The sequence below is a fragment of the Chrysochloris asiatica genome, unplaced genomic scaffold (assembly GCF_000296735.1).
Source record: "Chrysochloris asiatica unplaced genomic scaffold, ChrAsi1.0 scaffold00138, whole genome shotgun sequence".
NCBI classification, from domain to species: domain Eukaryota; kingdom Metazoa; phylum Chordata; class Mammalia; order Afrosoricida; family Chrysochloridae; genus Chrysochloris; species Chrysochloris asiatica.
The window spans coordinates 2,206,377-2,218,409 of record NW_006408656.1 but is presented as its reverse complement, the minus strand read 5'-3'; positions in this window follow the sequence as shown (position 1 = coordinate 2,218,409).

Below are 12,033 nucleotides of genomic sequence, written 5' to 3'. Positions count from 1 at the left end.
GTGGAGGCAGCTGTGGCTGCCTGCTGGGAGGGGCATCTCTATGCTCTTTTCTGTGTCTCTTCCCTTCCTCGATGTAGTAACAGCGCCCCAGCTTGCCCATCCACCCAGCTTTCTGCCGCCCCCTCCCCCCAACACTAGAAGCCTAGTGATTGGCGGCTGCCTGCTGCAGGGCCGGCTGGGTTTATGACTTTGCGGCAGCTGGGGAGAAAGCGAGGCCAGAGATAGAAAATGGAGACTGACCAAGAAATTGAGAACGATGAAAGAGTAAAACAGAGGGAGACAGAGAAAGAGGCAAAACGACTCTAAGATAATAGAGTCTAAGATAAAAATGATGAGACGGATGGGCTGATAAACATAAAAAATTTACAGATATGCTAATAAAAGATGAAGAAATTTTGGCAGGGATGGGGAGAAGAGAGAAAAACATTTGGATAAATCCTCAGACTTCCAGGGGGCAGGAATTGCTGGTAGTAGGTAGGAATGGGATTGAATATCTAATTGGACAGCTAAGGACTCCCAGAAATCATTTTGCAATATAGAAGCAGCTGGAAGGATTTTGCAGCTAATCTCTATTATACCCATACCTGTCCTCCCATTCATTCACCCATTCTGAGTTCTCCCATATCCACACCCTCCTGGAATTTTTAGATAATTACAGCAATTTGCTCCTTCAGGATGACTCATGACCTGGTGTGGAGGAATTTGGGGGCATTTGTTCCATGAACTAAATGGGAAAAGTGAGGTCTGAAATTTGGGAGGGAGTCTGACATTTGAGTTACCCTATGTTGAAGACAGATTACCTTTTAAGGTTGTTAGCTCTCTGACAAGACACCTAAATCTGCGCATACCATCTTTACCTTGGAGGCCTGGTGTGGCACTGCAGGATAATGTGCTGGACTGCAAGGTCAGTTTAACCGCATGATGGGCAGTTAAAACTCATCAGCTGCTCCTCGGAAACCCTATACAGGGTCGCTTTGAGTGGGAACCGACTAGATGGCGCTTAACAACAACAACAACAATCTTTACATTATAGTTATTTCTCTACATATCCTTTTTACTAATGTATATTGTTGTTGTTATGTGCCGTGGAGTCAGTTCCGACTCATAGCGACCCTGTACAGGGTTTCCGAGGCTGTAAATCTTTATGGGAGCAGAAAGCCTCATCTTTCTCCCATGTAACAGCTAGTAGTTTCGAACTGCTGACCTTGCACAAGCTCACAGCCCAATTCATAACCACTACGCTTCCAGAGCTCCTAGTAATGTATATATAAGCTTCTAAATAGCAAGTTCTGTGTCTGCTCTTCTTTGTGGCTCCCACAGTGCCTTGCTCTTATTTATTGAGTGAACCAATGAATGGCCGCTGGAAATGTTTAAGCAGAGATTGGATAACTATCAATAAGGTACGCAGTCCAGGGAATTTGTTCAATAAGTGGGAAGTTGGAAATAATCTCTAAGAATTCTTTTGAATTTGAAGTTCTATGGGTCCATATATATAGACCTGAGCCTGCTCTTTTCTTCCTTTCTTTTTTTTTCACCCCTAACTTCTCCAGATATACAGGGAAAAGAAGCAAAATGGGAAATCACAAATTACAAAATAGCTACTGTGTGTCAGACTTTGTAGTAGACGTTTTGCATATCTAATCTCATTTGATCTTCAGGACAATTTTTTTTCAGTAGGTGTTATTTACATTTTGCAGATGAGGGCTCAGAGAGATGTGTTTTGTTCAAGGTCATATGACTAGGGAGTATGACATACTAGGGCTATGGGATTCTAACGTTTGTGTGGTTTCTGTGATACTATGTTCCCACCAATTTGGGAGATTGCCACAGTTTCAGAAAGGAGATAAAGACACAGGGAGTTGAGAAATGGGGAGACAGTGTGGGGAGTAAGCAGAAAAACATGGCTTCTCTCCATTCAGAGTTGAGAGATTCTGGATTCTTAAATCAAGGAAAAATCTAGCTTTGTCAGAATTAGAACGGGGCATCTCTGTTCTCACGAGTATCAATGACCTGGGGAGAGAAGTGTGAGGAACCATAATAGAGCAAACTGGAGATGAGATATTGAGGACTGGAATTTTGGGTCATAGGATGTGGCATTGGGAGTGTAGTATATAGGAAAGTATTTAGAATGCAGTCTTGGGAATCCCAGGCATTTTCACCTCAGAGGGATGTTGGGAGTTTGGGATGATTTAAGAACGTGGAGTCTAATGATGTGTAAGCTCTGAAGATTCCTATTCTGTGGCAGGAATTAGGCTAGTGCTATGCAACAGAAATATATTGTGAGTCACATATATAATAAAAAATTTCTTATTCGTTGTTGTTGCTGAGTGTCGTCAAGTTGTTTCTGACTAACAGTGACCCTGTATAGGTTTCTGAGGAGCGGCTGGTATGTTCGAACTGCAGACTTTGTGGTCTAAGCCAACCTTGCGGGCCAGTGATTTATGCTACAGCCCTATACCAGGACTTGTCAGCAACATTAAAAAAAGTGAAAAGAGTCCTGTGAAGCTAATTTTTTCCCATGCAAAAATTCTGTCTTTTATTATTATTTTAAATTGTAGCACTATATATACAATAAAACATTTGCCATTTGGACATTTTTATATGTACAATCCAGCCACACAAACCACATTGCCCATATTGTACAACTCTAACCACTATTCATTTCCAAATCCTTTCTCCCCACGTCTTTCCTTTCCCCATTTTTTTCTGGGGAAAGTTCTCAATGGTTTGTCCTAATTAGAAAATAAATGCACATTGTTTCCCTTTGAGTACATGAACAAAAAGACCAAAAAAAAAAAAAAAAAAAAGAGAGAGAAAGCAATTTCTTTTTTCTTCTTCTTTCTTCCTTTCTTTTCTTTTTAACTGCCTTCCCTGTCATCCAAGTTATCATGTGTCTATACTCTAACCAGTGAATAATTCTCCTTTTCCTCCCAACCCTGTTATCCATCATAGTATGTTCATCATAGAATGAAAACATTTTCTTGACTTTTTTTACAATAGTGGTCTGACCTTGTGTGACCAACTAATTTCACTCAGCATAATGTCCTCCAGGTTATTCCACGTTATGTGGTATGGTAGTTTTGCAGACTCACCGTTATCCTTCAATGTTGCATAATACTCCATTTTGTGTATGTACCAAAGTTTGTTCAACCATTTCTCTGCTGATTGGCATCTAGGATGTCTCCATCCTTGTGCTATTATGACTACTACTGCAATAAATGCAGTGAAACTAATTTTTAATAATATCAGTTATTTAACCCAATATATATAAAATGAAATCCTGGTGTGGCACTATAGGATAAGCACTGGACTGCAAGGTTGGTTTGAATCACAAGACTGTGGTTCAAACTCACCAGCTGCTCCTTGGAAACCTTATACAGGATTACTATGACTGGGAAATGATTCCATGACATTTGACCATAACAACATATGCAAAATATTATCATTCTAACATATAATTAACATAAAAATTATGAATAAGGTCTTTTACATGGTTATTTTCTTCTGGAATCTGGTGTTTATTTTACATTTACAGACCTCTTGTCAGTTTGGATTAGCCACATTTCAAGAATTCAATAGTCACATGTGGATGTGAACTATCATAGTTGCTAGCACAGGGCTTGGGCTTTAAGTTAACTGATTTTATTAAAATTTTTGAATAATATTTTCTTTATTTACAAGTTAGAATCAACAGACAAGGAACAAGATAGTTTAATGGAGAGATGACTGAAACTCCCAGGGGTTCCAAATATAGAAGATAAACAAAAAGGGAAAATGAGTAGAAAAAAAGTCAACATAAAAAAAAAAAAGCACTCCCCCTTCTTCTGGAGGTTAAGAGGACATAGCCTCACATCCTCCAGTCTTACCACTTGTGAAATGTTGTCCAGGCAGTTCCTACTCTGCATAGAGTTTCCAAGGAATGACTGGTGGGTTTGAACCTCTGACCTTGTGATTAGCAGTCCAGTGCTGATCCTTTAGTGCCATACCAGCCTTACCTAACTTAAATGAGAAGTAATCAACTTTTGGTGTGGTACTATAGGATCAACACTGGACTGTGAATCACAAGGTTGGCAGTTCAAACCCACCAGCTGCTCCTTGGAAACCCTATACAGGGTTGCTATGAATCAGAATCACTTGATGGCATTTAACAACAATCAACCTCAATACAGGACATTTACAAGTGAACAGGGCAGCTATGACCTCAGGTAATCCCTTATCTGGGCCTTCATCCATTCCCACCCACCCTGTCCACCTGCCTGATTCATTTCAAATGGGGGCTGCTTTAAGTTAAAATGTGCCTCATACCTGACTAGTCAGAGGCAGTAGGCTCTTTGATGTTGGAGTTCTAGACATCCTGGTTCCTGCACTTGATTTATCTTACATCTTGATTTAGGAGCCCTCATTTTTATGTGATTCTGGAGACATATTCCTAATTTCTATATACTGAAAGAACCCTGTGTCTGTTGCAGGCCCTGTGAAATCCAGCTGCCCAATGACTCCCTCCTCCAACACTTGTCAAGCTCCTCACGGTGAGCCACCAGTGACCACATGGTTGCTAATCCTTTGCTTTCCAGGAATCATTTCTTTGGCCTCTCTATTGCACTTGTCATTTTTGACCTTTCCTTGATTCATTTCCCCTGAGTTGCTTCCTTCTTCTCCAACTGATCTTTCTGTCTTCTTTGTGACTCCACATTCTCTATCTTCCATATATGTTGATGTTCTAATAGGTTCAGCCCTTGGTCCTCTTGTCTTTTCACTTTACATGCAGGGAGATATGGGTGATCTTCACTCTCATCACCTTTTTTATATTCATAGACCTTAAATCTCTGAATCTTAAATATCTCTTGATCTCAGGACTTACATAATCTATCCAACTACTTACTAGGCCTCTTCTTCTGAAGCTCCCAAAGATATTGGGAATTCAGCAAGCCAAAACTTTGATTGTGCCAAATATACATATCCATTTGTATTATTTGATATCAGATGATCTTGACTGAAAGCAGAGAATACCAGAAAGATGTTTACCTGTATTTTATTGAATCTGCAAAGGCATTTGATTATGTGAACTATAACAAATCATGGATAACATTTTGTATAATGGGAATTCTAGACATTTAATTGTGCTCATGCAGAACCTGTTTATAGACTAAGAGGTAGGTGTTTGCATAGAATAAGGGTTTAAAAACAGAAAAGGTATGCATCAGGTTGAATCTTTTGCCATATTTATTTAATCTGTATGCTGAGCCAATAATTCAAGAAGCTGCACTATATGAAGAATGTGGCATCAGGATTGGTGGAAGACTAATAACCTGCGATATATAGATAACACAATCTTGCTTGCTGAAGGGAAAGAGGGCTTGAAGCACTTACTGATGAAGATCAAAGATTACCTTTAATTTTGTATAAATTAGTATAAATTACACATCAACAGAAAGAAAACAAAAATCCTCACAACTGAACCAGTCAGTAACATCATGAAAAATAGAGAAAACAATGAAGTTGTCAAGGATTTCATTTTACTTGGATGCATAATCAACACCCATGGAAGCAGCAGTCAAGAAATCAATTGACATATTACACTGGGAATATCTGCTATAAAAGACTTTATTAAAGTGTTAAAAAGCAAAGATGTCACTTTGAAGACTAAGATGTGCTTGACCCAAGTCATGATATTTTCAATCACCTCATACGCAGACAAAAGTTGGACAATGAATAAGGAAAACCAAAGAAGATTTAATGCCTTTGGATTATGATATTGGCAAAGAATATTAAATATACCATGGACTACCAGAAGAATGAACAAATGTGTCTTGGAAAAAGTACAGCCAGATGTTCCTTACAAATGAAGATGGAGAGACTTTGTCTCACATACTTTGGACATGTTACCAGGAGGGACTGGTCCTGGAGAAGGACATCATGCTTGGTAAAGTTGAAAAAGGGAAAGACCCTCAATAAGACAGACTGACACAGTGCTTGCAACAATGGGCTCACACACAGCAACAGTTGTGAGGATGACCTAGGACCAGGCAGTGCTTTGTTCTGTTGTAGACGGGATTGTGATGAGTCTGAACCAACTTGACACTTAGCAACATCTGAACTATTTATTTGGTGAATAGAATCACTGGCCACTTGGTCACTGAAACCAGAAACTTGGGATCCTCTTGACTCCTTTTGTTCACTTCTCTTATCTATCACCAGGACCCATTATTTCTGCACCCTAAATAATTCTGCCTCTTTTTTTTCTGGTGCTATTTTTTGCCTAAGTTACTACAATGTATTCCTAACTGCTTTTTCTGAATTTCATAATCTGGTAATAGAGTGTTAAGCTCCATGAGGGCAGACATTCCTGTTTTATACATGCATTCCCCCCAGTGCCTAGAACAGAGCATGGCACAAAATGGGACCTCAATATTTGTTGAGTGAATGCATGAGTAAATGTCAGTAGCCCCATCTTTCCAGCCTCAGTTTCCATACCTCGTCCTACCTTTACGCAGCACCTGTACCTGAGTGCTTAGTTCTCTGAGCAAAATATGCCTTTGCACATTCTGTTCCTCCAGCTGGCACATCTACTCATTCTTTTAGACTCAGTTCTCATATCATCACCTTTGGGTTATGGGAAACTTTTTATCTTTCCATTTTGTCTACATACCACTCTTCTGTGATCCCATAGTTCTTGTGCATGCTCCTAAACTAGCACTTATTATACTTTCTTTTATGTTGACTATAAACTCCTGGCGTGGCACTACAGGATAATGCACTGAACCACAAGATCAGTTTGAACTGCATGATTGGCAGTTCAAACTCACCAGTCACTCCTCAGAAACCCTGTACAGGGTTGCTATAAGTTGGGACTGACTTGACGACACTTAACAACAACTATAACAATAAGGTCCTTGAAGTCAGAGTTTTTGGTTATTCCATCTCTGTTCCCAGAACCTGACCCATAAAGTTTTTAAAATTCATGATGAAACATCCTTCTTCCAAGTGACATTCCATTTTTATTCTATCAAGTTACACAGGGCATTTTAATGGTATTGGTAATAAACTTTGATTGTTTTAAAGTTAGATAATAAGTACAATAGTATTCATTTTACAAGATCAATAAACAAAAATCAGTCAGAATCCTCTATACTAATAAAGATAATACTGAAAAGGAAATTGGGAAAACAATACCATTTATAATAGCCACCCAAAAGATGAAATGTCGTTAAGTGCCATCAAATAGGTTCTGACCCATAGCGACCCTGTATAGGGTTTCCGAGGAGTGACTGGTAAGCTTGAACAGCCAACCTTGCAGTTCAAACAAATTTGCAGTCTGGTGCCACATAAATATAACCAGAGAAACAAAAGACCTATAAAAGAAAACTACAAAACACTACTATAAGAAACCAAGAGATTTACAAAAATAGAAGAATATACCATGCTCATGGATAGGAATACTTAACATTGTGAAAATGTCACTACTACCCAATGCAATCTATAGATATAGCACAATCTCAATCCAGATTCCAACACCATCCTGTTTTTTAAAATTTTATTTGCATTTTATTTTAAGCCTAATTTATTCAATTTTATTTTCAGCCATAGGTTTTTGTTTTTTTCATTTCTTCTGGGATATCTTTTTCTTCTGTGCAACCTCCTCTTCTGGTTTAGGAACAATTTGTTCCTTTTCAGTGAGGATCATCTCAGTGTGGCAGCGGGGAGCTCATGTAGGGGTTGATCCGAACATGAGCTCTGTATGTTTGTCAGCGCATCTTGGGGACTTTGTTGACCTGGATGTGTTCAATGACCAGAGAATCCTCATCTAAACCCTTAAGTTCAGCACTTATCTCTGCATTTTTAAGCATGTGCAGTAAAAATTCAGTACTCTTTTTGGGCCACTGACACTATGTCCATCCCACTGTTTGGTCTAGGCACACCTACCAATACTACCATTGTCACATTGGAATAGTACATATTGTTTCTGCAAAGTGACATCTTTCAGATATTTGGTGGCTTTTTGGATATGCATACCCTAGATGGCCTGGGCAATTTCATGGGTATTCTTAAAATGGACCCAGACATTTGAGCCCCTTGCTTTGTATGATTTTGTGTGGTTTTCTGGGTCAAGTGAGTAGTGAACCATGTTGGGAGATTACCTCAGGCTGCTTACGAGAAGAACTCTAAGATTGTTCTTTAAAGAGATGGAAAAAAATGATGATGAACTTTATAAGGAAAGGAAAGAGACCTCAGATAAACAAAGCACTGCTTAAGAAGAAGAACAAAGTTGGAGACCTCTCACTCTCCAATCTCACAATTTACTACACAGCCCCAGTGGTCAAAACAGCCTGGTACTGGTACAGTGAAAGATACATAGATCAATGGAGCAGAATTGAGAACCCCGTAGTAAACCCACCCACATTCAGTCAATTGATCTTTGACAAAGGACTAAAACATTAAATGGAGAAGAGATAATCTCTTCAACAAATGGTGCTGGCAAAACTGGAAATAGATTTGCAGAATGAAAAAAAAAAACCACCCCATCTCACACCATGGACAAAACCAAACTCAACATGGATTAAAGATCTAAATGTAAAATCTAGAACTATAAATATCATCAATTAAAAGATTGGGACAAACTTAGGGCTCTACACACGGCATACATATACTATCAAACATTACAAAAAACACACAAACAGTAGAAGATAAACTAGATGACTGGGACCACCTAAAATTTAGAAACTTATGTGCATCAAATGTTTCAAAACCGTAAAAAGGGAGCTCACAGACTGGGAAAAATTTTTTGCAATGACATCTCAGACAAGGAACTAATATCTAAAGTTTATAGGAAAGTATAACACTTATACAAGAAAAAGGCAAATAACCTAATTAAAAAATGGACAGATACTTCACCAAGGTAGACATTCGGGCAGCCAACAAACATATGAAGAAATGTTCACAATCATTATTCATTAGAGAGATGCAAATCAGAACAACAATGAGATCTCACTCAAACCAACATTAGCAGTGAAGTTAAAAAAACAAAACAAAACAGAAACAACAGATGCTGTCGAGGGTGTGGAGAGACTGAGATCCTCCTACATTGCTGGTGGGACTGTAAAATGGTTCAATCACTCTGGAAAATGGCACTTCCTCAGAACGTTGGAAATAGAAATACCTTATTAACCAGCAATCCCTCTAGTTGGTATATAGTCACAAGAAATACGAACCAGAACATGAGTAGATATATGCACACTGATGTTCATCACAGCACTATTCACAATAGCATAAAAATGGAGACATGGGACACCATAGTCAAGTCATATAACATAGTTCACAAAGACAATGTTCTATATTCTACTTTGGTGAGTAGCATTTGGGATATTAAAAGTTCATGAATGGCTGTCTTAGGTGTAGCTATCAGTCTCTTTATGCACAGAAGAAAGAAGAGTGATGAGAACTAAAGATGTTTGGAATCAATTAGCCCAACAGTCTAATGGAACATGCGAACATCAGTCTCCATAACTGAGACCAGAACAACTAGATGGTGGCCAGATTCCACAACCAACTGCTCTGAAAGTGATCACATTAGAAGATCCTGGATAAAGCAGAAGACTATGTGGAACAAAACTCAAAGTATTTATAAACAAATGAACAAACAAACAAAAAACTGGGTTTACTAATCAGAAAGAGACTGGAAGAACCTGAGACTAAAACTATGACCCTTCAGGTCTAGAAAGGAACTCACCCTCGTGGTCCAACTTTCAGCCAAGCAGTAGATAGGTTTATAGTGGGAACAATAACACCAATAAGGTATGTTCACTATATATGATGGAACGGTCAATCATTCAAAATCAAAGGGGCAACATGTGCCTAAGAACAAAGGTGACAATGGATGAGAAGGTGGGTGAAACAGAAATAGGAGCCACAGGGAAGAAGTGGGTAACTATTGTTGTGTGGATGGGATTGCGACCATTAAGGTGAAACAAAGTGTTTTATATGTTGAATGTAAAAATAATGATCTTGTCTGTAAACCTTCACTCAATTCAAAATAAAAAGTTAAAAAAGATGGAGACAGTTTAAGTGTCCATCAATGGAAGAATGGATACATTTTGGTATATACACACAATGGAACACTATGCAATGTTGAAGAATAATGATGAATTTACGAAAAACCTCATAACATGAATGAACCTGGAGGACATTATGCTGAGTGAAATTAGTCAGTCACAATAGGATAAATATTGTCTGAGACCATTATTGTAAAAGCTTAAGAAAAGGTTTCCATAGAAAAGAAACCAGTGGTTGGAGGGAGGGAAGAGTAATTCACTGGAAAAAAAAGTATTCACTTTATGATTCCTTTTCCCTCTTATATGACATATATATTCTTTTATATGCATGAAATATTAAAATAATAATAATTTTTACAAAATTTAAACTGAACCTATATGCCAATCTCTGCACTAGACTTTAGGGACACAGAAGTGTATAAATACAGATCCTGCCTTTAAGTTGCTTATAGTCTAGAAAAAAGAATAACTTGTAAACATGATGAAATGTTTTTACAAAGTGTTGTATCTGGTATTTTAAGGGAATGATTGGCTTTGCCTGAGGGAAGTCAAGGAAGGCTTCAAGGAGGTGTCCTTTGAGCTGGGGAGAAAATATGTGCTCAGAGACATGCAAAAGTAGTGCATAGTGGCTATTTCTATGGAGCGATTCTGTAAAACTGGAATACAAATTTTCTCAGAGTAGGATGGGATATGGAAAGGCAAGTTGGGACCAGATGGTGAAGACTCTGACTACCACCCTAAGCTTTCTGGGCTTCATGTTCCTGTAGGTAACAGGCAGTCATTGAGCTTCTGTAAACAGGGAGTGATGTGTTTGAATTCATTCCTCTATCACCAGATACTAACACTCGTTCCTATTTGGGGCCCTGGAGTGGTGCTGTAGGATAAGCACTGGACTGCTAACTACAAGTTCAGTAGTTCAAACCCACCAGCCTTGGAAAACCTATACAGGGTCACTGAGTCAGAACTGACTCGATGATAATAAGTTCCTATTTGCTGTTACTCAGACTAGATCTTTCCTTTCACACTAGGATCTCAAGTCCATTCAGGTCTATCAGCTTCTGTGTGGATGCTGGGAAAGGAAAACAAGCAGAAAGGCTGAGTTACTAAACACCACACAGTGACTGAGACGCACATTAGAATTGTAATGTAGATAGATCCGTCTTACCTCCCTGCCTATGCAGTCAGTTACCCTGAGGAGTACTTGCTCCGTGTGAGGGACCATACTTGGTGGGGTGGCTCCAAACTTTTGGGGAACTCCCAGTCTGAAAGTATAGAATACACTCCCCACCCCCACCCCCCCAAAAAATATATATAAATAGGGCAAAGGAGCAGCTGGGAACTTCAGATCTCAGGATTGACAGGTTTGGTGAGGGAATAGGGGGTAGGGAGAGGGGGTGTCTTTGTAGAGAGCGCAGTGTGAAGCAGGTTTGAGAAGGTGAAGCAGAACAGGGCTAGAGAGAAAGGAAGGAGGTGGGAAGGGCCCATGTCAAGTTTTTGGAGGAGGGAAGAAACAAAACCTATACTGAAGTCCCCATACACACTTTAGACTGGCAGTCTGTGTGAATAGCCTTGTGAAGCTACCCATGTGGTTCCTGTGGGTATGTGTGTGGCTTGGCAGGGGTATAAGATATGAGTAGGCATCCTGGGTTCTTGTGTCTGTCTCCCACACTCCTCTTTTGCATTAGAGAGCCACTTTTCTGGAACCCAGGATGCCTGGGTTCCAGACTGTTCCCTCCCTTAGACATAAATCTTAAGTGATTTCATCAAATGCACCTCCTGCTGGGGATGTTGGCTCATAATTCCTCTCTGATTAACCCCCACTACCCCAGCAAGTTTATAGGCCAAGAGAGGGAGGAGGGGTAGGGGTAGGGTAAAAGGAGGGATGGGGGAATCCCAGGCGGGTGATGGATGCTTCTGTCAGCCCAGCTCGTATTTATTAATAGTCTTAATACGGGAAGCAATAAAGGAAGAGAGGGATTCTATT